General features: G+C 40.8%; 1 long non-coding RNA gene across 1 annotated transcript in view; it reads right to left on the bottom strand.

Annotated features, from left to right (window-relative positions):
- Positions 1-5,497: 5,497 nt before the first annotated feature.
- Positions 5,498-20,915, bottom strand: part of LOC103010082 (uncharacterized) — a 42,508-nt gene continuing 27,090 nt past the window's right edge. The window contains exons 2-5 of the long non-coding RNA XR_009008877.1: positions 12,467-12,681; positions 8,333-8,433; positions 7,545-7,636; positions 5,498-6,961 (exon numbers count right to left, since the gene is read on the bottom strand). This is a non-coding gene — a long non-coding RNA (uncharacterized LOC103010082). The remainder of the gene's footprint in view (positions 6,962-7,544; positions 7,637-8,332; positions 8,434-12,466; positions 12,682-20,915) is intronic.

Here is a 20,915-nt window from a genome sequence, read left to right as displayed (position 1 = left end):
TAATTTTCATATTTTCTAAAATAGGAAATTCATGTTTACAATCAGAGATGTAAACATTAAACATTTTTTAAGCATTAAAAAAAAATAACAAGGATCCAACTCAATCAGTTATTTCACACACCTATGGGGAAAGTCAAATCAAAGAAACATTTTTACTTGAAGTTATTTTCATTCAGTTGGTCTTTCAACTTTAGTAAACAAACACCCTGAGTGTATTACACGGTGGAATTTGATTACATTGTATTTAAAATTCTATCCAGTTTGTTTTTTTCTCATTTGTTGTCAGTAGGGTAAATGTTTTCCCAGCAACTCCAGGGAAGTGCTGCGTTTGACCACTTTTGTTGGTTCAAAATGGTCAGGCCCCACGTCAGTTAGGGAGAGATGGAAAGACCAAGGAGAAGACTGACCATTGTTTAAAAGTTACGCACGATAGGTGGTTTGAGGTTACCACTGTGTTTGTGGCCTAGGGCCTTTGCCCTGGTTATTCTCAATGCCTGGGATGCTTTATCTACCCTCAGATAGTGTGAGTGATTCTCTGCCTCATAGTCTTCAGGTCTTCCGCTCATTTATCATCTTCTCAGGAAGCCCTTCTTTCCCCACCCTATTTAAAATTAATCCATCTTCTCTGGTGCTCCCTCTTTCTCCTCTCTGTTTTCCTTAGCATTTATTTACCTAACATATTATGTATTTTATTTATTTGTTGTTTGCTTGCTTGCTTGTTCTGTTTCTACCTAATAAAATGTAAGCTCTATGAGAGCAGGAATTTTTGTCTGTTTATTTTTATTTTATTTTTATTCTGATGTTTCAGATGACAAAACTGAAACCAGGTCTCTTAATTGTTACAACCCATGGTGCCTACCTACCTACCTACGCTGAAGTGATTCTATGAAGGACTCTACAACTAATCATAAATTGTATTAATTACTGTTATAGATTAAATGTTTGTTATGGAATTCATATGTTGAAATTCTAACTCCTAATGTGATGGTATTAGGAGATATGATTTTTGGGAGGGGATTAGGTCATGAGGGTAGAACCCTCATGAATGGGATTAGTGCCCTTATAAGAAGACACAGGAGATCTCCCTCTCTCTCTCTCTCTCTCTCTGCTCTCTGCCATATGAAGATACAATGAGAAGATGGCCATCTGCAAATCAGGAAGTGCCAGATCTGCTGGCACCTTGATCTTGGACTTTGCAGCCTCCAGAACTATGAGAAATACATTCCTGTTGTTTAAGCCGCCTCTAGCCCATGGTAACTTATTATAGCAGCCCAAGCTGTCTAAAACAGTTACTAAGGGGAAAGAGTTAGTTTACAGCAGAGAAAGGTGGCAGATACCTCTGGTATTAGTTTTCTACTGCTGTGTAACAAATCATCACAAATGGCTTGAAACAACATCCACTTACGATCTCACAGCTCTGTCAGATCCAACTGGGTTCTGTGCTCAGGGTCTCCCAAGACTGAAATCAAGGTGTTGGCCAGGCTGGAATTTCATCAGGAGGCTTTGGGGAAGAATTTTCCTTCCAACTCATTCAGGTTGTTGGCAGAGTTCTGTTCCTTGTAGCTGTAGGACTGAGGTCCCCATTTCCCTGTGGCTGTCAGCTGGGGGCTGCGCTCAGATCCTGGAGGCCAATCACAGTTATTTGCCATGGGTTTTCTCCAACTCAACAAGGTAGACCTCCCTGGAGTTGAATCCCTGTCACACTTTGCATTTCTCTGACTTCCCCTTTTGCTACCAGCCAGAGAAAACTCTGCTTTTTAAGGGCTGATGTGATTAGACTAGGCCCACCCAGATAATCTTCCTTTTGCCATATAACTAAGCAAAATCATGGCAGCAACACCATGGGCCAAGGTCATAGGGCCATCCTAAAATTCTGCCTACCACCCCACCTTAATCAAGTGATCAGTTTAACATTATCAGTAATAGGACAAATTGAAATTATGTATCACCTGCTAGGATGCAATGAGAAGAAGCTAGCATCACATCTCTGATATCCCTGCCAAAGTTGTATAACTTGAATATAAACATGAGGAAACATCAAACAATCCCATCAGGAGAGCTGTTCGACAAAATCAGTGGTTATGTATCAAAATGGCAAAGCTGAAGCTCAAAGGGATGGAAAAATAGAGTATTCCTTTCTACAGCATATTAAGAATGTAATTAATGTTTTTCAAAGTACACAGAAATGCCAAGGGTTTTGTCAAGGTCCCAGGCCACTCCTTTATACAGCAATAAGCAGGGTTTTAAATAGTTTTTTTAAATTTTAAAAGGAATTAATATTTACTGATTTTTTTTTTACATATTTCTTCTAGAATTCAGCATGCAATAAATACATAGGACTACTTTTTAGTTTCTGTTTTAAAAAAAAAATCACCCTGTTTTTTTTTTTTATTGTCTTGGTGACCTTAGTCTCTAGACATGACCAGAAACAAGGTCATGAGGTTCCACTTTTTGAGCAGCCCCACTGCCTTCTATGTGTATTGTTTCTCTGCACTTTGCACTACCATGTCCAAATATCAATACAATCTTATCAATTGTTACATGGTTGGCCAAGTTCCCCACACCATGACTTTGCATCCTCCTCACCCTGTCTTTGCATCTGGGGCTTTGGCCTTCTGATCCAAGGCTGTCGCTCTCTCTCCCAGCAAGCCAAGGGCAGTGGAGTCAGAGGCGGCAGGCCTCTGAAAATCAAATTATCCACAAGCCCCAGCTCATTCTTTCTTTTCACAACCTCTTTTTCCTGATGTTAGTTATTGTAATAAAGCAACACACACATCACCCAAATATATTCTTCACAGTAAATCAAATACCAAGTATTTTCTTGTAAGTCCAGAAACAGGTTAGTAGATTGAAGTTAGAACCTGCAACTCTTCCGAAAGTATTAATAATTGTACATGTGCCAAAATAAAGCTCCCTCTCTTCTGCCTGCCTCTCAGATGATGTAGCTCTTCCTGGACCCCACACTTCCCACTTCCTGGCAAAAATTTGAAACCAGCTAGTCCTAAGGGCCCTTGAACTCCTGAACTAATTCCTTAATTTCTGCTTGAGATTTCAGAGGAAAAAGAATGATCTCAGGAAAATACATCCCTCTACTTCTTTCTTCTCTGATTTCAGAACTTCAAATGTGCAGCTTCTTTCAGATTTGCTTGGTTTATTTCTAAACCAACAGGTGATATTCAAAAGCAGAAAATAACTGCTGTAACTGTTGTGTGCTAATGTTCCATAACTTATTTCATTTCTACCTATAAGCTGGAAGCCAAGCACCCAGACAAGGATTTAAATATTTGCTTCATCCTAACTATCAACCGTGTAACATCATCCACTATGAATCTGTAAACTGAAAGAAAACCGCACAATGTGAGTGTTGTGAGTTAAGTTATATTCATGTTCTTACTGAGGACTATAGCCCAGGAGACTATGGCCTCTTGGTAGCTCTGAGAAAGTACTCCGAAGAGGTAGGAGGGAAGGCTAGTTCATATATGATTTTTTTTTGTGGAGGGGGCTGGGGAATATGTGCAGTCAAGTACGCATTTTGGTAAAAGATTGCTGCTAGTCATAAAGAACAGGTAACTCAAGTCAATGATTTTAGTGCTTTACTATATATGGGAAAATGCAAGAAGCTGGATTCATTAAAGTTCTTCCTGAGATATACATCTAACTATCTAATGGGCCTGCTCGTCAGAAGCACAGAGCATCCTGTTAACCATCTTCATTTCCTCTGTCTGGAGCACAGAGTTCTTCACCCTGTTATCGCCTTAGTCTCTTCTGTCTGAAGTAAGGGATGCACTGTTGGTCAGCCACTGCAGTGGGTTAATATTCGTAGAATTGGATGGTGAGCGAAACACTCTTTGCTCTTCTTCTGCTTGCAAATCTACCAGTGGATAAGTGGCACATTCACAGCTGCATCCTCTACAAGCTCTGCTGAACAAATAGGTTTGTCTCTCTGGAGTTATGCCCTGCTTCTGTGTATGAGGTAGGCCGGAGCCAGCAGCTGAGGGAGCCCCAAGGCTAAAGTGCAGCTGTGCATTTTGGGCTGCGGCAGAAATGATAGGGCTGATGTAAGAGATTCACCCGGCACCAGCCAGGCTAGACTCACAGGCTATCAATGCTGGTGGGGCCTTAGAGGCACTGAAGGTCTTCCAGGTCTTCAAACATCACAGTCTGGCTAATGCCCAGCCTTCTCTAGTGGCCGGGAATTCACTTCTGCCAACTAGCATTCAGAAAAATCTTGTGTTGAGAGAGGTCTTTCTTATGCTGAGGTAAAATGTGCCTTCCTATATCTTCCACCTATAGATCTCAAGTCTGTATGCTGTGACCACACAGCATCCTGATCCTTGTGTAATAAGGAAGAACAAATCTGACTCCATATTGGATCTGTTTCTTTTATTTTAACCTTTGTATTCTATTGCTTTTGCTACAAGTTAATCACTAAAGGGATGTTGCCTATAGCCTAAAATATACATAATGGCCTATCTCTGGGAACCGTGCCTCCCATGCAATGAGCATTAAGCTAAAATACCTTTGTTTAGCTCATGGGAAACATCCTGACCAGGCCCACCTGTGAATGGCTGCAGGAAAGAAGAAATTAACATAACCCCTCTGGAGTCTGGCCAGAACCAGGAAATATTTGCAACAACTTATTGCCTTTTTTTACTTTATCTCTTCATCTCCCCCTCTTTGTTCTAGAAAAGAAACTAGCATCCAAACCTGGGCAAGACAGTTCTTTGGGACACTAGTCCACCATCTTCTCAGTCTACTGGCTTTCCGAATAAAGTCGCTATTTCCTTGCTCCAGCAATTTGTCTCTCAATTTATTGGCCTGTCATGCAGTCAGCAGTACGAGTTTGGACTTGGTAATGCTGTGAAAGCCCTACAAATATTTGATATAGCTGTTATAGTCCTATGTTATACCCAGTTGTTTTGGGTAAATATCACCAATTAATTGATACAGATGAATGGATAAAGAAGATTGACAGATGAATGGATAAAGAAGATGTGGTACATATATACAATGGAATATTACTCAGCCATAAAAAGGAATGAAATTGGGTCATTTGTAGAGATGTGGATGGATCTAGAGACTGTCATACAGAGTGAAGTAAGTCAGAAAGAGAAAAACAAATATCCTATATTAACGCATATATGTGGAACCTAGAAAAATGGTACAGATGAACTGGTTTGCAGGGCAGAAATTGAGACACAGATGTAGAGAACAAACGTATGGACACCAAGGGGGGAAAGTGGTGGTGGGGTGGTGATAGTGGGATGAACTAGGAGATTAGGATTGACATATATACACTAATATGTATAAAATAGATAACTAATAAGAACCTGCTGTATAAAAAAATAAATAAAATAAAATTCAAAAATTCAAAAAATAAAAAATAAATTAAACTAATGAATTCATTTTAATAATTTAATTTATTAATACATTTATTATCTCATAAATTAATTTTTAATATTAAATCAAAAGAGTAAATTAATTAATTAAATTCAATTAATACAGTTTAAAATGGATGTGTCTTTAATTTAGTACTGATAGCTTTAAGAGACAAGAAGGATCAAGCTGAACCTTCGAGGATGCCAGCCAGCGCATTGGTGAGGTCATTGTGAAGCCAAGGTCTAGTCTACAGTGTTGCAAATTTAAAAGTTCATCTTTGTTAGTTTACTCAGGAGTGATCTGAGTTGGGATAATCCATAATAATCTAGTTCATAACAAACAGATAAATGGGGCAGGATTCTAAGTGACTGCTCTGAGAGAGGTACCCATCATGCAGTCTAGAACATACATGTATCTGCTAGTCACACACTATCTTTTCATTAGATAGAAAGCCTTTGAAAACTACTTGAATATCGGGAGCAATTATAATAACTTTATAGTTATTAAGATTATAAAAAACTTTAGCCTGAGGCACTTACCTCTTGACTGAGCACCCAGCTGAGCATACTGGCCTATGCCTGTGGGCCAGTGAGTGGATTCTCTTTCCATAGTGCTGAAGGGGGAGTCTGACAAATTCTGGATGAATGATTCTTCTTGTCAAATATTCTTTATCTGCCACAAATGTGCTTTATCATCACATGTCTGTACTTGGCAGTACGTAGTAGTTAGGAGTCTTGGCTCAAGTCAGTTAAGTATTTACTAATTGAATGACTGAATAAATGAATCAGAAATCATTGCACAGGAAGAACAAGGTCAATTAAAATTGGACAGAATAGATTTTATGTTAGTTTGTGAATTTTTCAATGAAAAGTTTGAAAGCACTGTCTTTGCAGATGAGATTTGTAAGAGCTGCCACCCCAGTACTAAGTTAGGAAACACTCCAGCCATCAACATTTGTAACTGTTCTGGACTAAATATTTGTGTCCCCCAAATTCATATGCCGAGACCCTAATCCCCAATGTGATGGTATTTGTAGATGAGGCCATAGGAGTTAGATTAGATAATGAAGGTGAAGCCCTCATGATGGGATTGGTGGCCTTATAAGAAGAGGAGAGAGAGAGACCTCTTTCTCGCTCTGTACGCACCCAAGGAAAAACCACATAAGAACATAAGGAGAAGGTGGCTGTCTACAAACCAGGAAGAAGATGTTCACCAGGAACCGAACTGGCTGGCACCTTGACCTTGGACTTCCTGGCCTCCAGAACTGTGAGGATAAATGTCTATTGATTAAGCCACCAGGCTGTGTTATTTTGTCAGCCCGAGCTGACTAAGACAGTAACATATCATTCAGAGTAGTAAGTTGATTCTGAGATGAGATGTAGGCTATCTGTTTTCTTACTTTGCCTTGAAAAGGATGAAATTTCTGATGTCTTTCCCATTCAGCTCAAGAAATGTACCATGGAGGACTCTGTAGGTCTTGTGCTCTGTCTACAGCGGAGAGGGCCTGCAGAGGAGGACTGGATGGATGGTCCCAGTCTTCTAGACAAAGGAGGATGTGAGGTCATCTGCTGTGGTCGAGGAGCTGAAATGCAGAAAGGGACTTCAGGGAGTGGAGAAGGCTTAGAATTGCTTCTATGAGCAATGCCCCAAGGAATTAACTAAGGATGAAAAGAGGAAACTTCAGCAGCCTTGAGGGTACCACTGAGGTTACATATTATGGATTTAGAGTTGATCCAATGTGTAGACTTTTGTAATTTTCTGCAGGAGCACCTGGCCGCCTGGAAGGAGAGAGACAAGAGGGTCGATTCCATCTAGCACTGGGGATTGGCAAGGCAGTTAAGAGCAAAGGATTCCAGGAGGCTTGTTGACATTAAGTAACTAACCCTTAACTAGAAAGAGCTTCAGAGCAGTTGGGCAAGGGATGTTTCAAAGCAGGAGGAGACTACCCACGTGTATAGGTATGAAATGGTTACAGACAATGAAACTGGGAGAACCCTGCCATCTCCCCCATTGCTTGGGTCTAGCCACTTCTCTGGTTTATACTTAAATGAGGATCAAGATCTTCTTGTCCCCTGCTGGCTGATCTCCCTGTATGCTCTATCCTTTGTTTAATTCCACTTCCCCTTCAAACTTGAGGCTCCCATTATAAATAACAATTACCATACCTGACTTGGTGCCCAAGTTGGTGGACAATTTAGTTGAGACTCTGCTGCCACCTGGTGGTCCTTGGTCACTTCAGATGTCCACGGTATCCAAGCTAGGAAGAGGCAAGTGAAACCAAGACAGAGCTGAATACTCATACCTGAATACTCGGGTATGAGCATTCAAGGGGTCTGGAGTCCATGATGAGGGTAAAGAAAAAATTAGTAGGTATGAGAAAGACAGAAAAATAAGAGTTTGTGGCCTAACAGAATTTCAGAGTTTAAAATCTTGATGACAGAGGAGTATTAAGTATCAATACCAAAGGAGTAGCCGTGGTTGTGTGCTTCTAAAAATGTCCTGAAGACAATAAAGTTGAAGGTCAAAGAACCCAGGGCCAGGTTGTTGCAAGCACCATTCACATTCTCCACTTGGAGATGAACGTCCCTGTGTTAGAGTCCATGTTTCAATAATATTTTTCATCTCCCACACTTCCCAACACATTGTCTACAAAATGTTGGTTGAATTGGTTTGAATGCTGAAAAATCACTAATGGTGATTGCAGGGGGTGGAGTGGAGATGACGACTGGGATCTGGCTGAGCTAGTTTCAAATACTTGGCTTTCTCAAGTTAAGTAGCTGCTTTCAACCTTTCAGTGACTGCTCCAACACATGGCCATTGGGAAAGTCTCCCCTTACGTGGTACTTTACAGTTTCATGTATATTCTCCTAGGGCGAGAAAGCATCCATCCACGATGTTGCTACGCGCTCATTGCCTGAAATGGGCAAACCACACTCAGAATTGCCCTTCTTACCTTCCCTGCCATTTATTTTCCACTGTGAACTTTCTGTAAGGAAGATTTTCATCCAGGAGTTCTTAACATAGTGGTCATGGATCCCAGGCTTTGGGGAGGCCCTGAAATCAAATGCAAAATTCTATGCTTGTGAATACTTGTTTACTTTCTCTCATTAAAAAAAAGTAATAATTCTTAAAGGAATGTGTGGCCTATGAAAGAAGAGCCCTGGCTTTAGGCAATTTGACTTCCTTTGATCTCAGGCAAGTTTCTGTACCCTTCAAACTCCATCACCTCTTTCCTCCTTTCTGAGTTTGTAAAAGTTTTTGGAAGTTAATTACTCTACTTTCCCATACTTCTCCTGGGAAGTTTGGAATTCCTGTACCTACGCTTCCTGGGTAGCTCTGCTCTTGACCACACTGTTCTCAGTCAGTTGGGTCGTTGGCCGAACCAGAAGGATTCCCTTCTCTATTCCCTGAAGGGTAGAGGATTTCTAGAGAATTTTAATTCCTTACGTAGTGGATTCTACATTTCTGCTGAGAGCTCGCCCCAAATCATCTGCTTGACTCATTCTTGCTGACCCTCTGATTTAATTTCCCTGTGGCTCATTAGCTCAATAGCCAAAGTTTGCAGTGGCTCTCCAGACTCCTAGTTGCCTGAAGGGTGATTGATACCGTGAACACTTTGATGACTACTCTGGTTGCCTCTTGATTCTTGAGACATCTTTACAGGCCAACCTATCTATCAGATGACTTCTCTCTGTCAGATATGATCATGGATATTGTTTATTTTTTCTAACTTTTTATCATGGAAAGTTTCAAATATATACAAAATTATAGAAAATAGTATATTGAATGTAATGTACAGATCACTGAACTTTAGTTATCATTTTATGGCCAATATGATTTCATCTGTACCCCCTTGCTTTCCATTCCTCACCCTGATTATTTTAAAGCAAACCCGAGGGACTTCCCTGGTGGTCCAGTAGTAAAGAATCCACCTTCCAATGCAGGGGATGCGGGTTTGATCCCTGGTCGAGGAACTAAGATCCCACATGCCGCGGGGCAACTAAGCCCGCGCGCCACAACTACTGAGCTCGTGCGCCTCAATGAGAGAGCTCGTGTGCTGCAAACTACAGACCCCATGCACTCTGGAGCCCACGTGCCACAACTAGAGAGAGAAAACCCACATGCCACAACTAGAGAGAAGCCTGTGCGCCACAACGAAGATCCCGTGTACTCCAACTAAGACCTGATGCAGCCAAAAAAATAAAGAAAATAAATTTTAAATATAAATAAACATAAAAAATAGACTGTAAAGCAAATCTGAAACATCATATCCTCTCATCTGGAAATATATCAGTATATATCTCTAAAAGATAAGAATTCTTAATACCACTTCCCACCTAAAAATTAGCAAAAAATTCCCAGAGTCATTCAGGGTTAAATAGTGGATGAGGGTAGTTTTTCTTGTTCAGAAAAATTTCAAGCTGAAAAAAAAAAACCAGAATTAAACTTTACCATTGCTAAGCTATCAAACTGCTGTTTAGTTGAGCAAGTCAGGATATTCAGTTTCTATTGCTGACAAAAATTAATAGAACTGAAGTTGTGTAAGTCCACAAGAGTGAATAAAGTTAATTTTTTTTTACAGTATTGGTTCAATAACTCATATTAGATTCAAATATTGCCTTTGAAGTATCTCTGATGAATCACACAAAGAATAATCACAATCTTTAATATCCTTCTTTTCCACAAGCTTTGTAAATTTGTCCAACTAAGCCTTTTCCTGCTCCACACCAATTTTTATCACCAGGAGTTGTATACATCTTAGCAGGTTGTACTAAATTCGAAATTTTCTCAACTTCTTTGAAAATATTCTTGCTTGTAGCTCAACACAGACTATTCATAGAAGCCAGTTCTTCAGTCACTTCGAACTTGGCATTGACACGTCCAAGTATACAACAGCTGACCAGCATCAGTACCATCTTGTCAATTCATGAAGATACAAGGAAGAATACTCAGAACCATTAACATTTTTTTTTTTAAAACTAACTATTGATGTTGCTACCAAGGTCCTCAACTCCGAACAACTGTTCATATCAAAAGGCTGATCATCTTAAACAGGTTTATTTTCTCCGGACACATTTATTCAGCTTCTATGATCAAACACAATTTAATTAACTTGCCATTGGTAAATGGCTTTCCTTGCTTGCTAACAAGTGAGCCACTCAGAAACTCACTTTGTTTGCAGCCTCATTTACATTTTTAATTCTTGTGAAGAAATTCTGCTATAATGAGGTATGCCATTTTAAATTTCCTAATTTTTCCGACTGTTGCTTTCCTGTGAGTTTGGGATATTGTGATGAGTGCTTAACCTGGAAATGTTGACATATCTTGTGTTATTTTAGCACAGTTATAGTGTCATTGCCTAATAAATATAATTCAATAACAAACAAACCACCCTCTACCAGTGATTTAAAAGTGCAACATTTGAAGTCCACTTTTCTTGTTTAGACATGAAGGATATGTCCTGGTAACATAAAATAGAACAAAATAAAATAAAATAAAATGGTATAACAAAATGTTTAGCATTTGTAACACTGTTTTGAGTGAGTTATGACTCATTGAGTGATAAGCATGAAGTGATGAGAGTTCCACATATGGTCTCTGTTGCAACTTTTCAACACTGCTGTTGAAACTCAAATGTATCCATAGATAATACATAAGTGAATGAATGTGACTGTGTTACAACAGAACTTCATTTACATATACTAACCCTTAATTTCAAATATTTTTCACATCACAAAATATTCTTCTTCTGATTTTTAAAAACAATTTAAAAATGTAAAACCGTTCTTAGCTTGTGGACCATACCAAATAGACAGATTTGGCCCACAGGCCATAGTTTGCCAACCACTGGTCTAGACCATTTTACCTCTAAAAGTTCCACAGATCTTTCAGGTTCCTGAATCTTTGTAGGGTTTATTTCCTATCGCCTGAGGTGCACATTTCTTAATTAGGTATTCAAAGCTCTTGCCACTTTCTGTTACCGGGTCCAACTGGCATGGTGTCATCAATACAGTGGACCAGTGACCAGAATGTCCAGGCAATCAAGGTCCATCATTATCATCCATGATCTATATACTTTAAGTGATGATCAAACTGGTGAACTGAATGGGGTACTATGGAGAGCATCACTCCTGCATCCTTTAAGTGGTTGAGGGTGACATGAATCACTGCAGGATGTCCTTTCAATTTACTATCTTTTAGATCAGGAGAGGACTTTTAGGGGTTTCCACTTAGCCTTTCCTGCCATAAAGATTCACTCCACAGAGAACCAATGTGAGGGTTCTTCCAGTTGCTAAATATTCCACAGCCCCCGACTTGGGGTAGGACTCCATTTATCAATTGTCCTCTAATCATCCCCACTCTAATAAGGAGGCTGATGCTATTTTGGGTTGCTTGGTATTCGTGTTGACTTATCCGCAGCCTTCAAAATACCTGAATATTCACTTTCCCCAGTGTGTAGTTAATCTGGTAAATGTCTGCAGGCCCTTTTGAGGAAGGATTGTTCATAGCTATGATAACTACTTGCTATGGTGTTTCAGGGACTTTCTTCAAGGGGACATGGCTCTTCAATCAATGGATTCTGAGTCTGAAAATTGCCTCAACTCTTGAAACTAGACAAGAGACCATGATTTTCCATTGTGGTGCTGACTGACTCAAGATCTTTCTTGGATATATAAATCAAGCAGTTGCCTGCCTTTATAGTTTGTTCCTAGGATACCATGGTTTGTTAGTCTTTGGCACAGATTCCTGTGGTTCAAGGCCCCTTGGTCGTCACTCTGACCTTGTTATCCATTAGGATAATCACACCAACCTGTCTTCCTTTAGACTTATTGTAGCAATTAACACAGCAAATTAATTCCACCAATCCTACCTTCGCTCTGACAATTATATGCTCTCAACTTGCTTCTTCTACTCCAGAATTCTATCATCCCCCTTGACATCAGGGAGCCCAGTTTTCCCAGCAGTATTTCCTACTTGGCCTACAACCATGGCCTACAGAGGACAGAAAACACTGAGTTTGTTAAGGTTCTAGTGTCTCCCTCATGAAGCATCACTTCTTACTTTAGTGAAAAGAGAGTTCACTCACCTTCCTGAGAAACATAGTCATCTGGTGATTCTTTGGTGTTGCACAAATAAGTCAGTTCTAACAGGCCTGCCTTTCTGAGCCTTTGATCCCTTCCTCTGACGAGGAATTTCCATCATCTCCACCTCATTTACTGTAGGCATCATTTTTTCCCAAACTTTGAGGAGATATTCCAGGAGTTTATTAGGAGTGGCTCCAGGTGCCCTTGCCAGGACAAGCTGGGGGAGGAGAAAGCAGAGAGCAAGGAGAGTGAAAGAACAGACCACATAGCTTTTCCCACTGGTAAATCCTCAAACCCAAAATCAGTTCTAAGCTGAGGGAGGGGAAACACTTTGAAATGGATGACAATTTGAAGTTTCTGGCTGGAGAGTACCTTTTAATACCTGAAAAATCAGACTATTTAATACCCAACAGTGAATAGAAAGTGAACGGGGAGCCATTGGATCTGCCCATGGTATCTCTGAGGAAGAGGGAAGGGAGAGCCAACAGTGTTTTTGAAGGCAAAGGTAAAAGAAAAATAGAGTGGATCCCTCATTGTACATTATCAATTAATGGTTCAAACAACCAGTTGCAAAAGTGTTGAAGTGCAAAATTGTGTTGCTACCTTCTAGTTCTTTGAGTTGGTTTTTCCATTTAGGAAATGGGCTACAATGAGCCATTATGCAAGTGAAACCACTAAGCATTCTGTTTTTATAAACACAGGGAACAAAATATATTAAATCTGCATACCACAATATGTGAACCGGTCTTAGAAGTTGCGAAGTAGTGACATAAGGGCCATACAAAGGTCTTAGACATGAGGTCTGGAGCTCAATGAAGGGAAAACCTCAACCATGATATGGGGGGTGCTGGTCAAAGAAGCTTTCATGAAGCAGATGATATTTAAAAGGACTTGAAATTCTGAGTATGATTTTGAAAGATATGTAAAAAGAAGTCTTTCCAAGTCGAACGACAGGAAAAGGCACAGTAGTGTGTTACTAGGGATGAGAAATTCAATTTAGATGAAACAAGGACTGTAATGGCAAACATTACATTACATCCACGTAGGGATGTCATGGAAAACTATGCCTGAAAAAAACATATTTGACTTGTACCTGGAGAGTCCTGGACAGCAGGGAGCAGGATTTATATTTCACATGGAGGCACAGGAGTGATTGATTGAAATTCAAATACTTGCCCTAGTATTTTTCAAAGAATTTCCTGAATATGATTTTCAAGTTGTTTTTAAACCGAGTCTCAAGACAGAGCAAGTGGGAGTAAGAATCTGCTAAGGAGCCAGTGGGCAGGTAATTGCTGAAGCAGAGCAGTGAAGGGGGGGTGATGGGGGGTGAGTGGCTGTACCATGCCGCTCAGATAGGAAAGACCTGGCAAACAGAGAGAGCCCTAAAGATCGGTCTCTGTCCACCAGCCAGCAACAGCTGAGGTGGAAGGAGGCGGGCGCCTCTTACTCAGGCACTGCTTCTGGATTTGGCATCCTCCAGTAAATCCCTCTTTCCTTGAAGTCCACCTCTGGCCCTGCCCCAGTCTGCTCCTGGTCTGAGTACAGAAAGTGAATGGTACACCACTGTGTCAGATCCTGGGAGCAAAGGGCCTTCTTCTGAAGTTGACTGCTTAACGTTCACGTTGAATACTGGAGCCCAGTATCAAAAGACTATGCTTACATTAGCAAGCATATACTTGATCTTCAAATGGAAGAGAGTTATTAGGATGCTGCTAAGGTGTTGAAAACATATCGATAATTGTCTTAGAGAGTTGGTGCAGGGAAGTAATGTGACAGCACGTGTAAAGTGGTTATCACTTCCTGGCACAGAGTAGACACTCAATATTAAGTTCCCTTTCTATCATTTTTCTATAGAAGGGAGTGGCATAGAGTAAGTAATTGATCTCTTACACACTCCCTCCTTGAACCTCCCTGCCCAGCGCAGATATACCCCTCACTATATTCGCCATTTCTGCGGACACGCAGGTGGATGGTTTGAGCCTGTACCTTCCCTTCCCCTTCTTCTGGACCCCTGTGGCTTGATGCTGTTCCTCTATGATGCAATGCCTGAAGCAGTACTCAGTTCCCCAGGTATGGGCTGATTAGTGAAGGAGAAACAAAAAGGTTTCTTCATCTTGGCCTAGATACTACAATTCCGTTTTTCCAAGCTAAGATTTCTTTAGGGTTTTGTTTTGCTATGTTTTGTTAAGAAGCCACAACTTGCCATTGACTCATATTCAGCTTCCAGCCAACGGAAACCCCTGAGCCTTTTTTTTTTCCATGTGATACTGTTAAACCATCTCTCCCCCACCCAGATCTTGGACAGCTGTTTATTGTTCTAGATCTGAGTAAAGGACTTCTCATGTCTGTTAAATTCCATCTTGTTAGATTAATTTTCTCCATTCTAGCCTATCACAATATAAAAATTCTTGTTACGTAAGTGAAAAATTAAATGCAGTGCATTGGCATACAGACGTCAGACTAAGGCCCAAAACATCAAATCACGGAAACCCCTCTAGCAGCAGAGTATAGCAACAACAAAACACCATAGAAAAGACATACGCTGTATTTTTCTTAACAAAAATGACCCACGAGCCATATAACTCACCAGTGTTAGTCTCTGTTAACTTCCCAACATGCTAGACTCAAAACTTTTTTTCAGGAGAATATATTAAATCTCCAGAACATATTTCTTATTACAGTCCAGTATTTATATATTTTTATTTATTTACTTTTTTTTGAATGAAAGATTTTTAAAATTCTATAGTGCTTCATAATTTTCTTTTTTAAAAGTATTTATTTATTTATTTGGCTGCGTCGGGTCTTGTTACAGCACACGGGATCTTTAGCTGTGGCATGTGGGATCTAATTCCTGATCAGGGATCGAACCCGGGCTCCCAGCGTTGCGAGTGTGGAGTCCCAGCCAGTGGACCACCAGGGAAGTCCCTATAGTGTTTCATAATTTTCAAAAGCTTCACACAGATGATTTCATGTAATCCCATAATAACCCTTTTTTCTCCTACCCTATATTGTCCCTCCCCGTACCCTCTCCCCATCTTACATTAACACACATATACTTTCCTCTTCCAAATCATTTTAATACCTTAATTAGTACTAAATAATTAAATTAATAATTTAATACTTTTTACTACTTTTCTTCTTACTAGAAAAAAAGCCATTAAAAAAAATGGGGTAACTTTTAAGTTCCTGAGCATTTTATACTTGACTTTTTTAGATTGAGGTAAAATTCACATAACATAAAATTCACCATTTTTAATTCAGTGGCATTTAGTACATTCACGATGCTGTGCAATCATCACCTCTATCTAGTTCCAGAACATTTTCCTCACCCCAGAAGGAAACTCCATACTATTAAGCAGTTTCTCCCCATCCCCCCTCCTCCCAGGCTTGGGCAATCACCAGTCTGTTCTGTCTCTGTGGATGCACCTGTCCTGGATATTTCATATAAATGGAATCATACAATGTGTGACATTTTGTGCCTGGCTTCTTTTACTTAGCATAATGTTTTTGTTACAATTCATGTTGTAACGTGTATCAATTTCATTATTTTTATGGCTGAATATTATTCCATTATATGAATATGCCACAATTTGTTTATCCACAATTTATCATTCACTGATGGAAACTAGATTGTCCCGCCTTTCAGCTCTTGTAAATAGTGTTGCTATGAACATGCATGCACATGTATTTGAGTACATGTTTTCAATTCTTTTGGGTATGTACCTAGCAGTGGAATTGCTGGTTCATATGGTAATTCTATGTTTAGTTTTTTGAGGAGCCACCAAACTGTTTTCCACAGTGGCTGCACCATTTTAAATTCCCACCAGCATTGTAAGAGGGTTCCAATTTCTCCACATCCTTGCCAACACTAATTATTTTACATTTTAAAATTATAGCCATCCTAGTGGGTGTGAAGTCGTATCTCACTGCAGTTTTGATGTGCATTTCCCTAATGACTAATGATACTGAGCATCTTTTCATTTGCTTGTTGTCCATTTGTATATCTTTTTTATAAATTTATTTATTTATTTATTTTTGGCTGCGTTGGGTCCTCATTGCTGCACGTGGGCTTTCTCTAGTTGTGGGGAGCAGGGGCTACTCTTTGTTCTGGTGCGCGGGCTTCTCATTGTGGTGGCTTCTCTTGTTGCGGAGCACAGGCTCTAGGCGCATGGGCTTCAGTAGTTGTGGCACGTGGGCTCAGTAGTTGTGGCTCATGGGCTCTAGAGCACAGGTTCAGTAGTCGTGGTGCATGGGTTTAGTTGCACTGCGGCATGTGGGATCTTCCCGGACCAGGGCTTGAACCTGTGTCCCCTGCATTGGCAGGTGGATTCTTAACCACTGTGTCACCAGGGAAGCCCCACTTGTATACCTTTTTGGAGAAATGTCTATTCAAGTCCTTTGCCTGTTTTTAAATTGGGTTGTTGAGTTGTAAAAGTTCTTTGTATATTCTGGATACTAGACCCTTATTATTTATATGATTAGCAAATAAATCATCCCATTCTCTTTACTGTTTTTTCACTTTCTCAATAATGTCCTTTGATGCACAAAGTTTTTAAAATTTGATGAGATCCAATTTATCTATGTTTTCTTTTATTTCTTATGCTTTTGGTGTCATACCCCAAATCTGTAGCCAAATCTAAGGTCATGAAGACTTATACCCATGTTTTCTTCTAACAGTTTTATGGATTTAACTCTTGTACTTAGATTGTTGATCTATTTTATATTTTTGTACATGGTGTGAGGTAGAGGTCCAACTTCAATCTTTTTGCATGTGGATATCAAATTGCTCCAGTACCATTTGTTGAAGAGATTTTTATTCTTTCCCCACTGAATGATCTTGGTACCTCTGTCTAAAATTAATTGGCCATAGATGTATGGGTTTTAGTAAGGACCCTCAATTCTATTCCATTGGCCTGTCTATATTTATAACAATAACACAGCTTTGATTACTGTAGCTTTGTAATAAGTCTTGAAATTGGGAAATGTGAGTCCTCCAACTCTATTCTTCTCTTTCAGTACTACTTTGGCTATTTGGGACCCTTTAAATTCCATATAAATTTAAGAAGTGGATTTTCTATTTTTGCAAAAATGGTCATTAAAATTTTGATACAGATTGCATTGAATCTGTAGAATGCTTTGGGTAATTTTGCCATCTTAACAATATTAAGTCATTTATCAATGAACACAGAACATGTCTTTTCATTTATTTAGGTATTCTTTAATTTTTTCAACAATGTTTTGTAGTTTTTAGTAGGCAAGTCTTTAACTTCTCTGGTTAAATTTGTTCCTAGGTACTTCATTCTTTGGATGCTACAGTAAATGAAACTGTTTTCTTAATTTTCTTTACAAATTGTTCATTGCTGGTGTATAGAAACATGACTAATTTTTTAGTGTTGATCTTGTACCTTGCCACTTTGCTTCATCTGTTAGATCTGGTAGTTTTTTTGTGGATCCTTTGGGGTTTTCTATGTATTGGATCCTGTTACTAGCCAAGAGTTACTGTACAAACCCTTGCTGTTTTTCTAAAACCAAACCAACACCTATGTAAATAGTCCTTTTTATTGAACTCTCCTCAAATTACAAATTTCCTTTGGGGACTGAAACTGATACAAGGTGTCAATCAGGATTCAATGGATAAAATAGAAATGGTTCTGAGTATTTTAAAAGAGAGAAATTTAATGGAAAGAATTGGTTACATGGATATTGGAAGACCTGAGAGGCCAAATAAGTAAGAGTAAAGGAACCCAGAAATCAGCAACAGATGGAAGCCACTACCATCCCTATGATGGAGGGACAAAAAATACTGTGCTATCAGATTCCGGAGGCTAGAGTGTCCTGGAAGAAGCTAGAAGCTAGTTCAAAGGGAACTGGAGCCATAGGAGAGACTCGTTGCTGCCTGGAGATGCAGCCTGAGACAGGAGAAAATATCCCTCCCTCCCTTTTCCCTCCTCCAACTCTCCAAGCTTGTGAGTTGATTGAATCTGACCAGAAGCCAGCTAACATAGGAGTCTGAGAAACGCAGCATGCAGGAGAAAGCAGAGTTGAGCAAGGGCGTGACCAGAGAACATGCACCTCATACCACACAAAGAAGACCCTTCTAAATAAGGTGATATTTCAGTAGAGACTTTAAAGAAGTAAAGAAGCAAACCATGCAAATATTTGGAATAAAAATGTTCCAGGTTGCAGGAGAAAAAGTGCAAAGGCCCTAGGAAGAGCATGTTTAGGGGCACAGGCAACGAATGATCCTACAACAGAAACAGCACGGGAGTGGTAGGAGATGAGATCAGAGGGAAAGACAGGCAGCAGACCATATAGGGCTTTATATGCCATACGATGGGCTTTGGCTTTTGCTCTGAGATGAAGTCATTGGCAAGTTTTGAGCAGAGGAGTGACATGATCTGACTATGGTTTAAGAGGATCCTTGTGGCTGCTGTGAGGAAAAGAAACTTTAATGGGGCGAGAGACCAAGAGAAAAAACGGTTTAGAAATTATCTCAATAATCGAGGCAAGGTACCTTGGGTGAGGGCCAAAAGGTAGAGGAGAGGTTAAGATTTGCATCTATGTTGCAGATGGAGCCTACAGACGTCGTTGTTGGGTTATACGTGCATGTGAAAGAAGGACTGGCATCAAACTGACCTCAGCTTGAGGAGTGCAGGTTTGGAGGGGAAACCAGGAGCTCACTTAGGGACATATGAAGTGTGACACGGCTATTAGACACCCACACACAGCTGTGCGGGAAGGCCATTGAACAGTGATTCTGGAAGCTGGGAGATGTTTGGACCGGAGATGTAAGTGCGGTGGTCACGGGCATATAAACAGTACTTGTCTTAGTTTGGGCTCCCCTAGAAGCAGACCTTGACAAGAATTTGAGCGCAAGTAGTTTGTGAGGAGAGTTCAAGAATTACCAGTAGAGAAGAGAAGTGAGACAGGAAAAGGAAGAGAATCAATAAAATGTGCATTACAAAAGAAGTTACCTCCGTCGGCAACTGAAATTTGTCCCATTGTGGAATTCTGGGAGAGAGTGTAGAACAGGCTTCCAAGGAATGTAATACGGCCGGGGCAGGCTCAGGGCTGTTAGCGAGCGATGTTAGCAGTCCCGCTCAGCCATTGGTCGGCATCGCAGGGGGGCCCCTCCCCCAAACGAGCGACCGTTAGGGAGCAACTGTTACCAAGCGACCGTTAGCAAGCGACCGTTAGCAGTCCCGCTCAGCCATTGGTTGGCATCTCCGTGGGCCCCGCCCCACTTCCTCTGTATAAAAGGAGCCCGAATTCGGACTGAGAGAAGACGGTATTTTTGAGACACTAGTCTGCCATCTTCTTGGTCTGCTGGCTTTCTGACTAAAGTCGTTATTCCTTGCCCCAACAACTCGTCTCCCAATTTATTGGCCTGTTGTGCAGCGAGCAGAGCGAGCTTGGGCTCCGTGACAGGTATCCTAACTGAGGGATTGGAAAGCGAGGTTAATTATCCACCAAACTACCGTCCATCTTCGGTTGAGGGCTGCTCTGGGGGCATTAACTTTCCAGCACTTCCAGCTTCCTCACAGGACAGCCCCTCGCCCCGGGGGCCATTAACCCCTCCCCTAACCCAGGGAGGCTCAGAAGAAAGGTTGCCAGCAAGCAGCCTTCTGTGTGTACTGGCGAGTCTTGAAGGGATACAGGTGGGGCGGCCACAGCATGAAACGATCTAGCATCACCCCAAAAGCGAGTGAGGTTAGAGAGAAAAGCTGTCCAAAGCTCTATAGCATGCCAACATTTAGAGGTCAAGGAAATGAGAAGAAACCAGCAAAGGAGACTGAGGAGAGGCTGGTGAAAAAAGAGAGTGGAGTCCTGGAAGGCAAGTTTAAAAAGTGCTCCTAGCAGGAGGAAGAGAGTGACTGTGTCACGTGCTGCAGAAGGGCCAACTAAGGTGAGGACTGAGGACTGATGGTTGGATTTAGCAATTTGCAGACCATGGTGACCTTGGCAGGATCAATTTTGGAGGTGTGCTTCAGGATAGGGAGTGAGTACCAAAGAGAAGAGAAATCGGCGACAGCCTGTACAGACAACTTTTTCAAACAGTTTTGTTGTGGAGAAACTGAACAGTGGCTGGAGGGAGATGTGGGGCTCAAAGAGAGGGGTGTGTGTGTGTGTGAGAGAGAGAGAGAGTCTGCGTGTGTGTGTGTGTGTGTGTGTGTGTGTGTGTAAAATGGGAAATGTTGCAGCACATCTGCATGTTGATGGGACTGATCCAGTCAAGAGGGAAAAACTGATGAGGCAGGAAAAAGAGGGAAAACTACAGAAGTGATATCCTTAGTAAATGAGAGGGAATGGGATCAGTGCACAACTGGAGGGGGCTTCCTTAGGAACACATGTTCATCGAGGGTAAAAGAGAGAAGGCAGAAGCTATGGCCACAGAGAGTGGGGGAGTGTGTAGAGATTCTCTTCTGAATTGCAATATTTTTCACAGAAGCA

This window comes from Balaenoptera acutorostrata, chromosome 7 (genome assembly GCF_949987535.1).
Source record: "Balaenoptera acutorostrata chromosome 7, mBalAcu1.1, whole genome shotgun sequence".
Lineage (NCBI taxonomy): Eukaryota > Metazoa > Chordata > Mammalia > Artiodactyla > Balaenopteridae > Balaenoptera > Balaenoptera acutorostrata.
Note: the sequence above shows the minus strand (reverse complement) of the source record. Positions and strands in the feature narration are given on the sequence as shown.